General features: G+C 34.5%; 1 long non-coding RNA gene across 1 annotated transcript in view; it reads left to right on the forward strand.

The window, feature by feature from the left end:
* The window catches only part of LOC140751782 (uncharacterized), a 592785-nt gene that overhangs the window by 494897 nt on the left and 75441 nt on the right, over window positions 1-22447 (forward strand). Inside the window, exon 2 of the long non-coding RNA XR_012103380.1 lies at window positions 2386-2399. This is a non-coding gene — a long non-coding RNA (uncharacterized LOC140751782). The remainder of the gene's footprint in view (window positions 1-2385; window positions 2400-22447) is intronic.

Consider the following 22447-nt stretch of genomic DNA (forward strand, 5'->3'; position numbering starts at 1 on the left):
TATCTGAGTTACATATAACATGGGCGGCAGTATCCACTTACCATCAGGTGGACTTTATGCTTTCTCTACTTCAGTCATATAAAAACGCATGAACGTATTGAAATACCTTGTCGAAAGACAGAAATCTAAATTCATTACTTGATACCTGGTCGGGTATCGAACCTGAATCCCCTGCGTACTATACCTGTATGGTGACTGCTCTAATATAACACCAGATACATGTACTAGTAACGTTAATTCAGCTGCCAGCTTAATCCAGGATATGTTCAATCTTTCCCAAATCAAATAAACGCTATAAAAATTAGAACAACATTAAAATCATTTCATACAATAAACATTTCCATCAATGACGTATAATTTCAAACAATTCTTTGACATTCCAAAACATAATATGTCGATATCCGTCGTTATAACATAAAGCTTGTGCCACTGGTAGCGCTATATTATAATACGCGATATATTAGTTTCTGTGCGATAAAGATATTATAACGATTTCCATCAAATAACCGCTTAAAAAGAGACTATTAACGCACATCACAACTTAAAAATACTCAAATTATATATCGCCGAAGTTTCGCATGTATGCAAAAAACCTCCGCTTTATTGTCAAGACCGTGTTACATTACCCTCCGATTGCAAATTTAATTTTAATAATCGTGGAAACATGGTAGAATTTAATTTTATAGCTATGCCACGAAACCATAAGAAATGGATACCACTAAGTTTACTATAATATAAAATGTCCAAAACTTTAGACAAATCTAAGAACTTTATGCGTACGGAATACCAGCAACGGATTATTCTTATTACCAGTGATAACACGAAAATCTTTTCTTTTTACATCTTTTGTTTACAACTTTTCACATTCTATTCAGAGTTTTGTTTTTCACTACTGGAGTGAGACTGACACTACCTGCGTCTCCGTACTTGTGCAATAATAATAAAAACATAGTTCAAAAACTAAAAACCACGCTAAAATCGCACAAGGAAAATCGATAATCCTGATTCCTAATGATCCTGATGAGAAAAATGGTATAAAATTATTAAAATCGTGTATTGTCATCGGTTCTTGATAATTGTTTAAATTTTTAAGTTATCCGGCCCTTTCAAAGTGGGTAAAAATCGAGTTCAAAGATTCCGTTACATACATACATACAACCCAAGCTAATAAAAGCGTGTTAAAAATGGAACATGAGTTCTGACTAAGCTCGCACAGCATTCTAACTTAATCCTAAAGTCTAACATCACCAACTATTTAGATACAAAGTTCGCAATTTAAAGAAGTTAAAAAATCTGTTTATTAATATTTGGTAAACATCAATGACATTTAAAACGTATTTCATAGAGCTGCTAAAAGTATTGGCCACAATCCTTACTAATATTATAAATCCGAAAGTAACTCTGTCTGTCTGTCTGTCTGGCGCCTAAACCACTGTACCGTATGGATCGTAAACTATGCATTTGATCAAGTGATGATCTTTAGTAAAGTTGTTGTCCATGAGCCCACGATGGTTTCACTGTCACACTGTCCTTCCAATGAAGGTACGAATTTTCAGTTTTATGTATGTTAGTATGTCATATTATTTTCTTTTAAACGCGGGCGAAGCCGCGGGCAAAAACTAGTATCCAATAAACTCAAAATTTCAATATTTTTGGTTTAACCTATTTAAAAAGCTATTTTCAGAAGTAATAACTTTCGCTTGATATGAGTTAACATGCCTACAGCCAGTGGGTGCATTAACTCAATATTTATTTCAAAACACAGTTAAAATGAAATGGACATGTTTAATTTTGTGTGTGGCAGTAACGTTGAATATAAAGTATTATATTTTTTACGGTGCCGCAATAATTCATCTATCGATAATAAATACATCGATACTTGGAATTTTTAGTTGTGTATTACCATGATCGATATAACAACACATATTAAAAATAAAAAAGTTTTGGTTATTCCATAGAATCGGTAAAGGCCCTCCCGCCCTTGTAGTTTTTACAATGCATGTAGGCACATCGTTCCTCTGATAACAAATACAAAATAAATTATTATGACAGTGATACGGAACACTCTGTATTCAATTTCGACCTCCACTTTACCGATTATTTTACAAACGTACATCCTCAGCGGTACAACTGGTACACAACAGAGCTGTTATGTTCCTCAGGACGTGGTAATGACTAAAGGGTTAAGGGTAAGGGGCATTAGAAGGTGGTAGAACCTTTTGTGGTTCGACTCCGGCGGCACCACCAACACACCTATTTCTACCTAATAACAGCAGTGTTAGGCGCTGCTGTGTTCCGTTTTGAAGGGTGTGGGTAAGAACTTTTCCGAGGCGTTCCAGCTTAGTCCTCAGGGGTAGCGGCGCGTCTGTGGCGGTCGGCCGGAAGGAATATCTAATCAGGTAGGAATATCTAATCCTATCTGGAGTTGATTACAGATATCTATGAGCGGCAGTAGCCACTTATCATCAGGTGAACTGCATGCTCGTCTGCTACTCCTATATTATAAAAAAAAAAACATTAAACTACCCTGCGATCAGGGAGTGAGTGAATGCTCATGTACTTACACCAGCGCCGCGAAGTTTGCCTGGGCCTAGTGTGGGAGTCATCCTTAAGGGACTCCTCACCCACTAAACATCCCCAACATTTCTGGTTTTAGTCCTCGGGGACTCCACAGCCATCGTCGGATGGCGACCTCTTAGTGTGGAAGAGATGCTAGGGAAAACGAGTTGCAATATGACGAATAAATTAACACTCAATTTTCTGATAATGCTTAATAATTACCGAAGTGTAGATGCTCATTGCAATTTTCCTTTGATATAAAATATTTTAATAATGCTTTCACAAATGTTAGTGCTATAAAATAAAATATACTTTTCCGTTAAATGTTTCGTATTTCAAAGAATGTGAAAATACACAGAAAGACAGTAATATATTAAAAATATACTTGATGGTTTATAACAAGAATCAGACCATATGTAATCATGCCAATCACAGTTCGCCTAGAATGTAGGAGGCCTTATGTGTCTGTAATTAAAAGACGCGGGTACTTCATCCACTTTGCTGCAATGGAGGAGGCTTTATGAGCCTGTTACTAAAACAAATGAAATAAACTTAAATTACGTAATTGTAATAGTAATTAAATGGTGTTCTGTGTAAAATACTGTTCAGATTCCTTTTATAACTTCTACTGCTGGTAAGTAGTCACAAACCCCATGAAAATCTGACCAAAACCATACAAAACAGAGATTCTACCTGAAGCCAATCACAGACAACCATCCTGTGGATGGTTAATCAAATATTTACTTCAGTGGTGAAAGAATATATATTATATTTCCATCACTTGTTAAACGCAGAATAAGAATTTATTTCGCCCCTTGTCGACGTGTCCAGGACTGGGATTGTCATGACATGTCAGCAATCCATCGCAAATATAGAAGTAAAGCGTGGATCAAAGCAGAGCGTTTCGTGTTTCATTTTAAGAAGACGGTAATAGATCTAGACGACGTTCACCCGCTAACGGTTTCACACGTATCATTTACACGAAGGGCTGCCACTTATAGAGTTTATTGGATAACTTTATATGCCATTATATAATACTCGTATATGCATTCAGCGTACTCTATGATTTTTATTAGGTATAATTCAGAAGTATCAAACAAATTTGCAATCAACTTCATGGAAAGTGGTCTCTGGCGTTCATTGATTTCTCTTAAAAACTCTTTACTCACTCCGTCAGAGTTTGAAGTCGCATAATACCAAAAGTACGAAATTGTATTCAATGGAGTATCAAAATACATAACCTTAGTCCGTATCTTTATTTTACATATAATTTTAGTCTTTGTCTCATTCAAGTTGATCTACTCTATAAAAAGTATAATTGAATTCAATTTACCGGAGTACTTGATGTGCAAGAAATTCTTAACATAAAATGATAAATTTATTCAGCAATATTAGCTTTTATTATATTGAAATTTTACTGTATAAATGGCGTAAAATCTTGACATTATAATTATAATCTATTCTAATTTATAAATTATGATATTTGTGTGTATTATTTTGTATTTAAATAATAATAATTAATACTATAATTTTATAATATTTTTTTATGTCTGTGATGACCAAATGCATAGTATTGTATTGATTAAATATGTATATTAAGCATTTCACAAAATACATTTGATTTGATTTGAAGTCGCATGCATGCACAGCTCGTTTAAAAGATAAGGATAAATAAATATGTTTAACGACCCAAAATCTTTAAAAATTATGTAAACCTACACATATGTGGAAATGAAATATTCATCGGCAACCCTAGCTCAATATACAGCCGAACGGAATCGTAACGAATGGAATGCGATACGTTTATTTTTTGGTCATTTTCGGTCGCAATTGGACGTGATGGCGAGCGAACCCGACAACGGGTATCTGATACTCGGATTGTGTTTGAAAAATCAATTTTATTAGGTACGCCATTGTTTATTCCACTTCTAAACTATCTAAGGGTTAAAACATGTACACGATGAACAACGTTTAACCGCGGCATATAACAATGTCGTGCAATGGTCTGCTTTTTAAGACGACACGGCACGGAACTTCTACGGCACCGGAACCGTCACCATTACACCGGTGCCACCTTTCAGCGTTTTTGTGACAATAGGATACGACAAAATAGAGGCAAATGAAAGCCCAATATTGCAAAGTTGTCATAGAATAGTTATAATATGCGGGAAATTTTCGTGGATGTTTGTGTCAGACAAAAGGACGGACTGAAATACAGATTTACATGTAAATATAATGATTACCTATAATATCGATGTTTTGTGTAACAATTTTTTATTGTACGTCATAATTATATCAATGGTAGTAAGATGGAAGCTACATTTACTCGTATCAGTTTAAACTTTGCAAAATCTCTCTACCAGTTTAAAATTAAATCTCATACGTAAATTGTATTCTAGTTATCGCAAGCTTCGATCGACCTTGACGAGATATGAGTCAGCGGTGAAACGCGAGTAGACTAGGAGCTGGCTACGTAAGTGGTTTTTGTAACAGTTCTAACAACTGGATCTTCTACTATATCTAACCAGTAAGGCAATGGCTAACTTTCATAGTGCTGGCTTTCAAATTGGCAAATTTTAAAAAAAAGCTGTCAACCCCTATATTACCAACTTAAGGGTTGATTTTCCAAAAATGGTGAAATATGTGTTTAATTATTTTCGACCGATAAAACCCAAATACCGATTTTCATACAGTTAACATCAAAACTGGGGGACTCTCATACAAATCACAACCCTTATTTAACCCAAATAAGGGTTGTTTTCCAAAAACGTTAGAATTAAAGTTCCACTACATCTAATCAGTAAGGCAATGGCTAACCTTCATAGTGCTGGCTTTCAAATTGGCAAATTTTAAAATAAGCTGTCAACCCCTATTTAACCACCTTTAGGGTTGATTTTGGAAAAACCCTTAGATTAGATTTTTATTACTTTAAATCAGAAAGCTAAATACCAATTTTCATCCAGTTTGCTTTAAAACTGACGGACTTTCATACTAACTTTCAACCCCCATTTAACCCCCTTAACGGTGGAATATCAAAAAATCCGTTCTTAGTGCGCATCTACATTATAAAATGAAGCTATATTACAAATTTCATGATTGTAGCTTCGGTAGTTTAGTCAAAACCTTGATTAATACGTTTTGAACGTGAGTATCTTTTCGCTTTTATATATATAGATTATATTTAACTTAACTCGTATCTGCAGATAAAACTGATATATGCCCGTAATTAAAACGGGTATATATCAGTTTCATCGGCAATCTAAATTTATTCATTGTCAAATTTTGATCTTTGGTAAGGGTAAATTAGATAGATTGAACAATAATTACCGGCGTTAGCCGTCTCCTGGCCCATCCAACCGACATGTGGTCAACAAACGGGTCAGAGATAAACAAACGAACTATATCTCCATTGCAGACCAAGTCCGACAGCGAAAACATTGTATACAAACCACTTCGCGTTCGCAGTTTGTTTGTTTTGGAACCTTGGACTGAAAATGATAGATGAAGTCACTCTACGTTGCATTGAAGCTAGCACTAATGTGACTTTTAGTGCCGTGATTGTTGCGAATGTCAATTATATAAATTATGTTATGACGAATTTTGCACCCGTAATGACACATGATCACATTTCATTTTCCAGGTGTCAAATGCGCCTGAGATTCTAATATGTACTAAATATGATCAACATGATTTGACTTTTTGGGTGCATAAACATTTACACTAAGCAATCGGCCCAGTACGGTAGTATTACTATTTACTCGCATAGTATTTTTTTTCGAATGCCAATCTATCATCAACACTGCCGTATCCAACCAGCCTGATAACTAACTAAAGCTGATCACAGATGCGTTGCCACTGTAACGCATTTGTGATGTACATCAACTCATATCCCGCACGTATCACCGTCTTGCTTGAACTTTTGAGTAACTTAACAACTATGAAATGTTGAGGCGTGACGTCACTAGCTGACGCCCTAATATCTAGATTTTTCACACTTAACTCAAAATAAGATGAAAAACATGCTATTATTTGCATATTTTACTGACGAAATAGCTGGAAACAGTAGACGTGCACCTATATTATAGAAGCGGATTTCGAAATACATATGTCATCATACCCAGTATGTATTCCGATTAAGTCGAAACTTTCGATCAGTCGTAGACGGTAGTAGAATACAATAGAAAGATGTTACATCTTCTTCGCTCCACTCGAGCAATCTCCAACTTTGATGGCGTATTTGTTTTAAACATCTGTTCGATGTCAAGCGGGAGTCGTAAAAACTTTTTAAGGGGTTCGAATCTCAAAGGGGCCTTTGTGATGTTAATCTATAGCTACTAATGTAGAGAATTGTTTGTCTTGCTTTTGTTTTATTTTAGTACCACTTCAGTATAGTGCCGGAAATGAGGGTACTTCTAGATTTGTGATATCATAATTTGATTTTCGTTGAATTTATTTTTTTGTTGTGGGTATATTATTATTGGTTGTTAAGTAAGGTACATACTTGCCGGTTAATAAGATTAAAAGGTAAAATAAAAGCTTTGAGAAAAGTAACTTTGGCAAACAGTAGAAAAATAGTGTTGATGATGATGATGATGGCTTCTTAATGTGATGTTTGTTTGTATTTTTTCAAGTAAAACTTTATTATGAATTCATTCACAATGAGAACTATACTCATACAGCGTAATACTTTTTTTAAAGTCTCAGGTGACTCTAGTGATGTTCCGGATATCCGTATCTGTATCCGCGAATATCCGACGGAAAAGAAAGATCCGTATCCGTTACTTTTCTCACGGATCTTATACGGATCTTTCAACTTATTAATTTTCAATTGTTAGGGTGAAATGCTATATATAGGCACTTTTATATTGCAAACATTAACAATACATAATTCAAAGGTACTAATCAACTATCTTTAGAATAAGATTAATAGTATAGAAAATTATAACATCACTTTTATAAATATAAGAAAATGAGAAAACTAAAACTTAAACCTTTTTTTATAATTATAATGAGATCAATAAAGAAAGTTATAAGATATAAGGTCACTTTTATAACTGAGATGAGATGATGAGAAAACCAAAACTAAATTCTTATTGAATGATTATTCTAATAAAGTAAATTAATAGTGCATACCTAGTAGGCACTACCTGTGACCCTACCTACCATATAAAATGTAAACAGATGACACGAGCAAACACAGTGTAAATTAGAGGAACTTGAAACTGAGTGAGGGAATGAAGATCCATATCCGTATCCGCGGATTTAGACACCAAATATCCGTATTCGTTTCCGTATCCGCGGATATACATTTTTAACGATCCGGCACATCACTAGTTGACTCATACAAAAAACCGACATACGAGATATTATGCAATGAGATTTTGGTATAAAAACCTCATAATCTCAACGAAATGTACTAGGCAGCGTTGCTTTCTTGTAATCGATAAACTTAAATATATTGACACAATAAGTAATTAATATTTAAACACAAGCACAAACAAAAGAGTACTTAAATATTTGATTTATTATAGTTACTATTCTCATCTTTCATCACGCATTGCGAGATCGCCAAAAAAGGCGAAATCTTCCGAAATCTGCCCACACACCACGCGTGGGCTGGCCTGCACACTCGTAAACACCCATGTCACGATATAAATCAACGCTTATTATATAAAAACCATTTCGTTTCACTTTTGCAAGCCATGTCGGTGACAGGAATAGGGCCACCCGTACTAGGATAGTACTTAATATGTAAAAAATCAACTTTGCCCCAAAAAACCAACTATCCCACGTTTGCTCTAGAGATTTTGGACGTTTTACATTTGTGCCCGTAACGCTAATTCCTTTCTAAAATAGAATAAAAGTTACCTAAGTTCCACCTTATAATATTAGCTAACTGATAGTGAAATTCCCGTCGTAAACTGTTTTGGAGATTAGCCGGCACAAAAAGACAAACAAAAAAATGTTTATTGTTACAATTACCTATCGTATAAACCTTACTATACATACGTTCATATGCAATTACTAAAATTATGAAATCGCTTTAATATAATTATTATAAGATATCCGGCAATAAATAACGTACATAATGTTTTGTTTTAATCCTCAATCAGATTTGTTTGTGTGTACATTCAAAATAAATAATGCGCAAGCGCCGGCTCTGGTATGCCTTTGTAGCGCGAAATCGCGCGCCATTTTGTTCGCCATCTTGTAATTGCACTCGCAATAAATTGTATTTAAACGCCGGCCACACGTGAATGCGTGGGCGCATGCGTTATTACATACTTTATACACTGATTCATTAAACTTTCGCCCGTCGCAGTACTTGAAATCTGACCGTAATTAAACGCAAATAATATTGAGACTCATTGAAATATAACATAAACATTGTTCTGTATATCAATATAAGTATATTTTATTTTTGCTACTGTACAAAGCACTTTACTTATTTTTCGTCGACGAATTTTTAATGACATTAAAATAATAGATATTTCAAACCCCGTGATACTTTCTGTACGTACTGTAGTATTTTTTATAAGATAATCCAACATATTTTCTCATCCAGTTTGTTGTAATACTTACGGAACACCCTTAACCTGAGACAATCCTTTATAAGGCAACTTATTTATCCAATAACTATCAATTTCAGATGTGCGTTTTCTTTCAGTAAGAAGATAGGTAGGTCCTTATCATCCAAAACGACCCGATTTACTCTCAAGTTGCACTTAAAGATGTTTTACATCAAAATCTCCATTAATACACCACAAGTCAAACATCACATACAAACTTAATTGTGCAATGTTTTATTCATAGAACTAGAGCTAGAGCGCTAGTGTAACAAGGATCGCAGTTGCCATGCATTTTACTTCGTACGAGCTTATCCAACTTACCATAATGAGTACACAATTTGCTTTGTCCCGACTATGACTCATGTCCGCTGCTGTTTTCTAACAAGGATTTGCATTCATATGTTTCACATTAACGGGATTCGGGGAATATCTTACAACTGACATTATGTTGACATTAAATGTCAACAGCACTTAGAATTGAGTCCCATTATTGAAGGACGAATATTTCATCGTTCAAATGAAATGCCAAAAACACATATATTGTCTATCTTATCTATCATCTATTTTATAACAGTTAGGTTTAGTTAAATTAAGTTAACACAACGTACCACACAATTATTATTAAAACAAAAACCCAACTGCTTATAACTATAGCCTATGTCACTCACAATTTAGACGAATCCAGCGATACCTCATAATGTTAATATCCCTTAAGTAATTTGGGCTAGAAAAGTTACCCTCCGCATTCTGGCAAAAATAGAGTGCATGCTTACTTGCTTTTTCTATTTCATTAAAAAAAACCTAAACATATACAGACCTACATTTAAATGATTATTGTTAACAACTTTTGTCCCACGAGGAATGCTATAGAAAAGATCTTCAGCGATCTTCGTCCCGCTAACTTCGAATTCAAAACAAAGGTTGGCTACCTCTGGCTGCTTAATAGCAAACTTATCGCATGCGCTTAATGTGCTGAGATAGGTGAGTTTATGTAGCGACTGGTTTTAGAATAGGAGGTACAGGGTACCAAGATAAGGCCAGTCTTTAATACATAACTGCATAATATAACATAGCAAAGCATGATGCCAGAACAATATTTTATTGTAGGGGTAATAATAATATCGAATTGAAATTATTTAAGTGCGTTAACATTATTAATGAGCAAGTAGGTAATTTCCATACGTTCTCCACTCATGTGGAAGCATCTATGTAAGTAACTAAGTAATAAATATTGCTCATTTCGTAATATTTCTATTTAACTAAACTCAATATATACAGTATTAGTTAAAAAATATATATAATTTTATCCCACATCAGTTTACTTTAATACTGCTGAGAAGGTCTTGTCATGCTAAAAAATAAACAATGTGACTATTTGTACAGGTACTGGACTAATAAATAATATTTATTCGTACATTTATTCAATTTTTTTTTCTTTAAACAATGTGCCAAATTTATGGAGCTAGGTATATTGATTTCGAACGGGCTGATGGCGATCGACGTCATTTTTTGATGTTAAGAGCTTAGTTTCTAAAATCGATCGGTAGAGCCGTTTAAAAGTTAATAAAAAAAAAAACATTTCAAAAAAAATTTTTTTGTAGTTTTTTTGAGATTTCTCAAAATCTACCGGTTCGAATCGGATAATAATAAATTGTTTGTCCAGTACCCGTATTAATAATTATAAATTATTCGTACGGTAACCGTATTAATAATTATAAATTGTTCGTACAGTACCTGTATTAATAAACTCAGCCAAAAATAAATAAATATAAAAGAGAACTTTGAGTCACTAAACCTGCAAGAAGTTCCCACATTTTACTGGTGCAGAAAGAGAGATATCTATCTTTTCTAGAATTTGGTTTCTATTATATAAAAATCGATTTTGGTACATAAATATGTTTATGAGTCTGGTACAGCTCAATTTGCCGATTACCTTTACACTAATACAATTTTAAGATTTAATTTGATTTTCTTAATTCTTTAGTTCTCCGGATCTCTTCTTCCTAAGTTCTAATCTTCCTCATTTTATTTAGTAAATCGATAGAATTAATTACCATCACTTGATTATCGCATAAGTAAGTCAATAGAATCAAAGATGATCACTCGGTTGTCACATTACGTAATATGTCATACTCGTACAGGTCAGAGAGCGTACAGGGAGGGTAGTTCAAGTACCCACCTGCCTCCCCTCATTTCACGCCCATTAGTTAAACTTGTTACCTACGCGTGGATCTCTATTAAAATGCAAATTGAACGCCTCTGAAAATGTTTGTATAATATTTTTTTTTCATTTATTCTCCGCTGCTGTTCGGTAGTTTGCTTCGGGTCACAAGATATAAGATCTTTCGGGTTATTTTACCTGTTGAAGCTCATTTCCTTTGATAGAGTTCGTATAAATATATAAAGTACCATTTAGAGTACTTATAGGAATTAAACATTCAATTGGAAGTTCTCACTGCCGTACACTTTTATCATCAATGCAAATAAAATTAAGGTTTCGGCACAATGCGGCACTGCTGTTTCAAGTCAAAAACATTATATGTGATGATGATACCACCGGAGCCGAACCACAAATGGCTCTATCATCTTTAAGTTAAGTTAACTTAACTTAAAGATGATAGAAGTTAAGTTCGAAACAAAGTTAAACAAAAATCTCGAAATGTATTTTTTAAGAACTACAAGTGTTTGTTTCAATTCTGTTTTATGCAAAAAACTTATTTGTAGCTTTGTAGTCCATAAGCAGGTCACTTAATATAATACATACTTAGTGCGCGGAAATCCACCATGAATTTAGATTTCTATTCTGGCTCTGGTTGTTTTCAGTGTCTTCGTGTATCCATAGGAAACGATACTAATGCTACACTATAAGTGTTAAAAGAACATTAAGAAAAGAAATATGTATTATCACAATATTTGAGAGTACAAATATAGGCAATCTGCATGTTTTTTTCGTTGAGTAAAAACTAAATAGAAACCAGAGGATTATAGTCTATAGCACTTCAATCAAAACAACGCTGCCAAGTTTCATACTTATCGAAAATCAGCAATGAAAATAAAACCTAAATCTGCAACGGAAGTTCTGGAAATGGCCACGCTGGAGCCGGAAGTGACCTGCACAGGTGTGGATTACTTCCTATTTATGTGAACTGGAATCTTCATTTCAGTACCCTTACCATGAGTTTTCAAAACATCCCACAATTTTACGTTACGTTTACTCAATCCATTATTCTTTTCCGTTTCTTCAGCAGACTGAGTAAACGTAACAATAAGTAAGTGCTCAAGTATTTTTGTCTGCCTCACATGTTCGCAAAAAAGGGAGACAAAACATAAAGCGTCATTTTGTCAATTTGAAATTTAATGTTACGTTACTGACACTATTGTTCTGATAAAATCCGCTAGGGGCGCTGATTGGAATTTGTATGGGCAAAAACGTAAACAAATACCAAAACAGTTATATTTGTCAAAACGTAAAAACTCAAGGTAAGGGTATAGTTGAAAACTTAACATTTATGCAGCTATCCGGGATCGAATTCTATCCAAAGATCACCTAAATTATCACTTAAAAATAATAAATAATCAATCTTAAAAGAAATCGGAGTTGCCATATAAGAAACCGCTATGTGTCAGCGTTGTTTGCTTTACCTATTGATTTTTTATACAGTCAGTTAAAATTTTCACAATGCATTTACATTTATCATATCAAATACTGAAAATAATCAATAATAAAAAAGTGGGAGTACGGAACCCTCCGTGTACGTCTCGTCCTTGGCAATTCAATTTTCACAATTTCTTAATTACTTTCATCTTTCTTGGAGTCTGTATTATAACTATTATAATCGAGGTGTTAAGAAGTAGTCTTGTCGCAAACGTCTGTGGCTGGATTTATAAATTTTGTACATAAAAATCCAAGATATTAATGTAGAAGTTAAAAATATACACACAGTAATATTAAGTACTGAAATAAATTATTTCATGCAAATTGTACTCAGAGCAATATTTTATCCTCGCATAATAGAATCTTAACAAGTATCGGCCGGTATCGATACACAATTTGGATTTACGTCGGAACGTGCGACGTTCCGAGATTTAATCTCCTATCTGATCATCTTTCCAATATTTTCATTTAAATGCAGCTTTGATATTCTATAGGTATTGGTACCACCATGAGAGATTAACGATTGAGTGAGGAAAAAAAATGAAAAATAGATATTTCTATGTAAATTTAAACTGGTTTCTACAACCTTCTTTCGTCAACTCCAGAGGCACCAAAACTGTGCCTGTCTGCTTTATAATAAGTACGAACTAAACGCGCTGTATTCTAGTTTGAAAGGTGTCGTAAGGGCGGTACACAAATACGAGGCACTCCAACTAAAGCCTGTTATTGATAACCATCTATCCAATGTTTGGCCTACTACTACCTTGTATTTTATATTGTATAATTCCAATCTTTGGTAGTCAATAATTCGATGGATTGATTTATTAAAACAGACGCTAGTCCTCTGGGATAGTAACGCACCTGTGACAAACCTTAAATTGGACTCTATCTCGGGTTGATTAAAAACTGCTGCTGCAAGTATCGGGCATTATTTTACATCAAAGATAATATTTAATAACCGCTTACCGCAAATTTACTTGTTTTGTAGTTTAGTCGCTGACAATCAGACTGGCTTACCCATTCACGACACTGCATATGGGTAACTTAATCCCCGATTATCGCTACAGTTTGAAACCGTCGGTATTTTACAGGTAATACGGCACAAAGTTGTGCGGTGTTGGTGACAATGACGCCTACGCATACTAGGATGTTTCTGTTATTTTTAGCGGAACATAAATCGGTTTATTTTGTCACGGTGCAACAATCTCCGCGGATGTTCCTGTTGCTCTTGTGTTGAAATCTCTGATAGCGTGCTTTTGAGTACCTTGTCTGTATTTGCATAAAATAAAATGCAATTTTATAGACACAATAATAATTTAATTTTAGATAACAACAATTTCTTAAAGATAAAAATAACTTTGAACTTTGTTATAGGTTTATGCTTATGTATAATTATATGAAAGCTACGAGTTAGTAACATTGAGTAATTTTTTTTTTTTTTTTAATATGTATACCTAAAATAGTAAGGGTTGTTCCGTATCATTATGGATACTGCTGTTAATATCGTGGTACCATTTTCTTCCAAAATGGAAACAAAATAATAAGAAGTAAAAAAATACACCTTTTTTTCTAGAAATGTAAATGTAAATAATTTACAGAAAATTATTTTTAATTTTCTGTAAATTTAATTATTATTGTAAATATTGTTCATTTAAATTACGCATATATGTAATTTTGAAACCTCAGAGAAATTAATGCATGGGATTTGAACCTTAAAGCATTAGATAATGATTAAATATCAAAGCCATCTGACATATGTGAATTATTTAATAATTACTATATAAATATGACAAATAAAAATAAATGTAAATATAAATTTTCAATATATCGTTGACTCTATACAATTTAAATTGTATATATAATATATATATATATATATATATATATATATATCAATAACCAATTGTTTCAGTCTGGTAGTACTAGTATACATTTTATAATTATAGCATTAAAAAATTTAATCAAAATTCTCAAAAAATATCCCAAGAAGCGATAGCAAAGTCGCGTGAATAACAATAGTCTTCCACACACAAGATGGCCAGTGAAGCGTCAAAATGTCTTCTGTATTTTATGGTCTGTTGTTGTTTTTACTAGAATGCAGAATATTGTTTTCGTGTTTTGCAGAATTTATGACGAGACCCTTTAAACGCCCACTACTTGAGTTGTGGAGTTGTATATTCAGTGGCTCTGCAAAGACTGGGCAAAATATTATTATATTCTGTATATCTTTTATTCGATGAAGATCCTCTCGACATTTCCCGTACTCATCGTTACTGTCGCGGAATTTTATTTAGAATTATTTGAGACAAACAATTCCTCCATACATTACTTTCCTGTAACTTTAGGGGTTTAGGCAGCGTACGCCAAGACAGCTCTCAGACGGCAAGAATTTTTGCGACTCACTTGATACTTATCGTTATATTAAAGCCAAACCAAACAATATCCTTATAATTATATAGTTTCGTCCTATTCCGAATAGCCGTTTTTGCTACAAGAACACACAAACATCCATCCATCCTCACAAACTTTTAGCTTTATAATATTAGAGAGGAGTAGGATTTTAATAGTTTTTAAGTTCTTTAACCGCTCGTAAGTCTCGCGTACCGGACTTTTCTAACCCGATCTCTAACGTCGTTACCGGACACGACGGTCCACTCACATTTCTATCTAGCCGCGTCGGACGTAATCCAATTGCGGGCGGGCCGTCGGTTTAATTGCGAAAAGTCTGTGCATTTGTCGCCTGATCCGAGCGCAATTAGTACTTGTTGGAGTTTCAATTAAATCTCTTTAAAACGTCCAATTGAATAATCTGTACTTACTCGTTAATTCTTTAACTTGTGTGCTAATGTTATAAAGAAATGTGATAGCGAATTGATGACTTTCTTTACATGTAGACGTGGGCATAGCTGTTTGTTAAGGGCCATCTAAAGACATTGGGCACAGTTGAGATCGAGAAGTGTCCTCGCAAAATTGACGGGATTGAATAACTCCAGCTCCATCCCAAACTGTGTCCTAAGGTAGGACCAACGTCATTGGTACCACGGAAAACGGAACATTTGATTTGTGGACCCGCAGTCACCACAAAGAGCGTACAGAGAAACAGCGTGGTGTTATAGACCGTAAAAGTCCGACATATCCTCTCTGTCTCCGTCGAGACTACCTAAAAGATTCCCTACCTAAAAAAGAAAATAAAGAGTTGATACACCAGTGTCTCTTTTTTACCAAGTTTATTATCAAAAAAATCTTCTTTTTCCGTTTACTTAAACATTAACAAAACGTCTCGTGTTGTTTAAAATGTTATTTAACTACACTATGGGTCCGTTTAACCTCGCTGACTTTTAAGTGATTCCGATATATACGCGTTTAGCTAAGAACAAACTGATAAACATTTACAAAGTAATCTGATACGTTTATTATGGACTGCTCTGGTGGTCGGGTCGAGGGCTATTCTGATAGCACTCGATATAATATCGTTTGACAATTTATACCAAAGGTATATTACCAGAAATACGTTCTACTAAGTATACTACATAAAGAGGATGGTAAAAATATTTTATTGTCGAATAACTAAATCAAAATATTATACATAAACAGTTGTACTGTATGTCTTTTTATTTACAATTTTCTTAAATACAACTGCGTCTATTTTTATTTTACATTAATAATGTAATCTATATATTTAAAAGAAGAAATTGTATTCATCAGTAGATAAGATTATTCTTATAATTTGATGTTATCATCTTACGTTATATCAACAGGAGAAAAACTAATTTTTGGAAAGAAATTATTTCAAAAAAATGCATCATAATTTATTTATATTCTTTCTACGTTATATTATGTAAAATTCTGACATCTGATTCCGTTACAACTAAATATTGTAACGTCGTAATAACAAAAATGTCGTGTGTTTTGAAGATAACCTCCCTTACGATTAAGTCAACAATTCGATAGTTTCTTGTGTGGCCACATTAAAACCGATGTGATCGCATCAACATCTATTTCAGCAAAAGGAAATGAAATCCGACAGCAGTTAAACTAAACGCTATGAATATCAATGAAGAAGACAATAGGTATTATTGAAATTGACGTGAAAACGTCTATTTATTCGCTTGTTAAGTGGGATAGTCGGGTGAACATTCTTGTACAAAAAGTAGTAATTTTTGTATGTGTACTAAAATAACTACGAGACTAATAATACATTTATAACGTTTGAATCCAAATCGGGCAGAGCACATCAATACCCTTACCGTGAGTTTTCAAAACATCCTACAATTTTACGTTACGTTTACTCAATCCATTATTCTGTTCCGTTTGTTTCAGTCTCTGCCTCGCATGTTCGCAAAAAAGAGACACAAAATATAAAGCGTCATTTTGTCAATTTAGACATTTAATGTTACGTTACTGACACTATAGTTCTGATACAATCCGCTAGGGGCGCTGTTTCTCATTTGTATGGGCAAATACGTAAACAAATACCAAAACAGTCATATTTGTCAAAACGTAAAAAACTCATGGTAAGAGTACATACAGTACGTGATCGTTGAGTGCAGCATTTATTTTTTACAAGGTAACAAAGGATAAGGTAGAACCCTTCGTGGTTCGATGGTGATAGCCACTACTTCAAGTTATGAAGGTAACATAGGAGAAGTCAGCGACAGGCGGCGACGGTTGCCGACGGGTACTGATGGCAAGTGACGACAGTCGCTCATCAGAAACAGCTTACTGGCGCTCGTATGTCACTTCCTTTGGTCCTTGTGAGTAATAACGGGAGCAGTAGCTTACAGATGTCCATGAACCAAACAGCTAATTACCATCAGGTAAACTACAAGTTAACATACTTAACTTGTGTTAAATAAATATAATATTTGAAGGTGGTAGAAAGAACCCTTTGTGATTCGACTCCGGCGGCATCACCGCCACACCTATTTCTGCCTAATAACAGTAGTGTTAGTTGCTGCTGTGTTCCGGTTCGAAGGGTGTGGTAAGGGAGACAGACTTTTCGGAGGTGTTCCAGCTTAGTCCTCAGGGGTAGCGGCGCATCTGTGGCCGACCTCAGGTAGGAATATCTAATCTTATCTTTGGTTGGTTACAAATGTCCATGGGCGCCAGCAGCCACTTACCATCAGGTGGACTGCATGCTCGTCTGCTACTTCTATATTATAATATATATATATATATATATATATATATATATATATATATATATATATATATATATATATATATTGTTAGTCCTCCGATTACTTACTTGAAATTAGTTGCGAATTAATTTCAGTACCAAGTATTGTGTTTGTTCTGCTATCCCACTGATAAATAATTCCAGAAAGGAGTTAATTATTCGACCACGTCAATATGAAGGACGGCTTCGGGTCTGCTATAGGGGAGTATCGACACTTATCCTCTGCGAATCGCATTGAAATAAAATACTCGTATCTACCTCCTTATGTTATTTGTTTCTATAACTGGAAAAAGCCGGTAAAGACTCCAATATGATCAAACGTCAGCTAGAACTGCAAACGACGATTTAAAACGCCATCCAAAACATGGAAGTCTTTATGCAATTTATTCACTAGTGGACACCCATCTAACTTCTGAAGGCGCCCTACATTAGTTAAGTTTGTAGATCTACTCAAAATACGACGTTACGTGTGCTCAAAAGAGGCAAATTCTGAAAGATGTGGAAAGTCTAACAATCCACATTTGACTATCGTAGTGGACTATGCCTTAAGTTTAAGGCGACTTTCACTATGAGAGGAGACTCATTCCCTTCAGTGAGACAATAATAGACTGACGATGATGGTATATTTTTTATTAATTAAAACAACATAATATGTCTGGTGACTCCAAAATGCAACGTAGGCGTCAGGACATTGTGTGCGGTCGTGATAGCGGTCAACCACCAAGAAATTGTACAGAAAACTACACAAAATTGTACTTTGTACCATACTCATATGGTACAAAATTAAGGAAAAAATCCTTCAAGCTACTTACTGAGTTTCTTTGGGCAGGGCGCATGATAATATGACTTGAAACATTTTGAATTAGAGTTCAAATTGTATTGGTGCCGGCAACATTATTAAAATAATGAGTGCTCCTAAGGGTATCCCGGTAATTTCTCATGTGTTTGCCTTATTTATTGTGTAGCGAATAAGGCTACTGTTCTCTTTGTTGGTTTCAACGTAAGTCGCTTTCTCCTTTCTTAGTATAAATCAGTTTCCTAATTTGGTTCCTTAAAGTTCATTCGTACCTACAGCAGGTATTGTTGTAGTTAATTAAACTTTAACCAGAATAACACTTTAAAGGTTTGCGGCGAAATATACGGGAACGATATAAGTATTATAAAATATTAGTACGCGTGGAAAAGCTTAGATATTAAAATACTGCTTCTATTAATAATAGGTAATATTAAAAAAATACAGGTAAAGAATATTACCCGTGGCTTTGCTCCTGGTCAGAGGTTTTTATCTATTTTTCGAGAACGGTACTTTTTTTTTGCAAAAACGGTACCCTCTGTCCTTTTCTAACACCCTGATAACGCCTGTTCAACATTAGCATTTTTAATATTATGATAATGATGATTCATTTTGATTATTTTGCTACGCGAGTAGTAAAATAGTATAGTAGTAGTTGCTTCTTTTTCTATTATTTCGAAATATCAAATTTACTCTTGATCTTATTGTCAAAGATTAAACATTTGACAATTTCTGCCAAGAACAGAATGTCGATTTTCGATCTCTTGATTATTAGTTACAAGCGTTACAGAGCCTTCATTTGTAAATCCAATTCATGTTACTATAATTATTTTTGTAAAAAATACTGTAATCGAATTTATAATAATATTCTCAACTTATAACTTGAACCTATTACTTGGACTTTAATAATCTGAGTACAGTACCCTTAGTATGAGTATTTACGTTTTTACAAAAATAGTTGTTTTTGTATTTGTTTACGTATTTGCCCATACATTTCCAATCAGCGCCCCTAGCAGACTGAGTTCAGAGTTCATCTCTTAACGATCTTACGTTTTTCTTTAAAAATTTTAACAAAAAAAATACAACCGACTTCTATGTCACCACAAAGTAAAAAATAATTGAAATAAACGTTGGTTTAGTATATATTTCTGAAGTCGGCGCTCATATTAGACACGCTGTTTACATCGTTATCCAACGAAATATATTGAGCGCTGACTCATATTATATAACATTTATATTAATACAATATAAAATTGCATAAACGTGATCATGAATGAAGGTAAGGTCTGAATTTACATTGATTGGAACCGCCCGCTCGCAGGGCGCTGTCGCGCCCTGCTCGCTTAGTTTTATATATATGTCTTATATGTTCCAACCTAACCTAACTAAATAGTCAATGATGAACTGACTTCGCAATTTCATTAGAACCTACACCAAATATCTTCAAACACAACTCAATTATTCCCATCGGTTGAGGCGTTTCATATTTTGACTCCGGGCCACATTATCAGACCCTTATAGTCAATGATGAACTGGCTTTGCAATTTCATTAGAACCTACACCAAATATCTTCAAACACAACTCAATTATTCCCATCGTTTGAGGAGTTACATATTTTGTCTCCGAGCCACATTATCAGACCCTTAAATAGTGTATGATGAACTGGCTTTGTAATTTCATTAGAACCTACACCAAATATCTTCAAACACAACTCAATTATTCCCATCGGTTGAGGAGTTACATATTTTATCTCCGAGCCACATTATCAGACCCTTAAATAGTCAATGATAAACTGGTTTTGCAATTTTATTAGACCCTACATTAAATATCTTTAAACAAAACTCAATTATACCCATCGGTTGAGGAGTTACATATTTTGTCTTCAGAACCCGCTCTGATCCTCATCATATTTAGATGGGACCAACTTGTAGCAATTGTACACACACGAAATTTAAGGCATTAAAATAGGTTCATAAACGGCGAAGTTATGGCTGTTATATTTACATGGGTGGAGGAGTTCCCCTTATTTTCTCGAGAACGCATCGATGGATCCTAACCATATTTAAATGGGACCAACTTCCAGCTCGTCTTTATACAATAAAAAAAGAATTATTAAAATCGGTCCACTAACGGCGGAGTAATTCGTGTACATACATAAAAAAAAAGATACCGGCCGAATTGATAACCACCTCCTTTTTGAAGTCGGTTAAAAATATAAATGAACCTTTAATAGTGGCTTCACAATTCCAACGATGTTAACCTTCTGGGTTCTTCATTTAGTTCCATATGCGCACAAACAATCTTACTATGGAATTTAATAATAGAAATGAAAATTTGATTGTGGTGCGTTGAAGCGACGAAGTTCCAATCAAAGTCAGATTCATACTTGCATATAACCATATCACACGAACAATGCCTTGCCCTATTATGCGCCATACGCACTGTCCGTCTGTCGATCATTTTACACTTTCAAAACCTTAAATAGTAGTAAAGTGAAACTCATCAGTGCTACTACACTACTACACTTTGTTCTTCAGCTGGTAGTAAAGGGCACAATCGTACATCTAGGTAGGGTCTTCGGACATGCCCCTTCATAGTTCTGATGTCTGCGACCCTTGTTACACCATCAGTCCCAGGAATCAGTCGCTCCACGCGACCCAAGCACCAACACAGTGGAGGAACGTGATCTTCCTGAATTAGCACTAAATCATTAATCTTCAGACTTTGAGTGCTACTTTTACATTTCAATCTCTGCTGCAATTCACAAATATACTCCTTCTGCCAGCGGTTCCAAAAGTCTTGTCTCAACTTTTCAAGGCGGGCGTATCTTGACAAACTAGTTTCTTTCACCAGACTGTAATTTGGTGCAAGCAAGGCGGTCAGAGGCCTTCCAATTATAAAGTGCCCTGGAGTGAGGGATAGGAGGTCATGGGGTGAGGATGACAAAAGATATAAGGGACGACTGTTTAAATTGGCCTCCACTTGTGCAAACAAAGTCAATACTTCCTCGAACGTTAAATGACTATTGCCCATGACCCTTCTTAAATGGTGTTTCGCGGATTTAACACCAGCTTCCCAAATACCGCCAAAGTGAGGAGCATAAGTTAGAATGAAATAAAATTTTATTCCTTGCTGGCTTACCAAGTCAGATAGAAGCTCTTCATTATTTTTTTTTAAATGTTCCCACTTCTAAATTTGTAAAAATTCTAAATTTTATAAATAAATCATTCAAAAATTTAGAATTTTTGAATGATTTATTAACCACCATTTATTAGCCACGAAAGATTTTGTAAACGAACTATTTTGCAGTTTGGTTTGATTATTTGGTAATTTATAATTTTTAGATATTGAAGGTAAATTTTTGGATGTAGCATCAACGTAAGCAGGTACACACTAGTGATTAGAGGTATTATAACTATTCCCGTTATTAAACTGTTCTTGCTGAAGTCTCCGACCAGAATGCCGCTCTCTGTTAACTCGAGCGTCGCCATGATATCATCCCCACTTGACATCCCCACTGCATCTATGTTTGAACTGTAGTAATCAAATGAGAGACTTATTATTTTAAAGTACTAATAAAAAATGCGATATCTTTAATATTCAAGCTTCGTATTAACGACGACAAACTAATTTGTATCTCACGCTCCTCACTCCGGCGACACTCCAGGAAGCTGATTCTGCCAGTGATCAGT

This window comes from Epargyreus clarus, unplaced genomic scaffold (assembly GCF_041222505.1).
Source record: "Epargyreus clarus isolate Ecla_fem2 unplaced genomic scaffold, WU_Ecla_fem_2.2 ptg000023l, whole genome shotgun sequence".
NCBI lineage: Eukaryota > Metazoa > Arthropoda > Insecta > Lepidoptera > Hesperiidae > Epargyreus > Epargyreus clarus.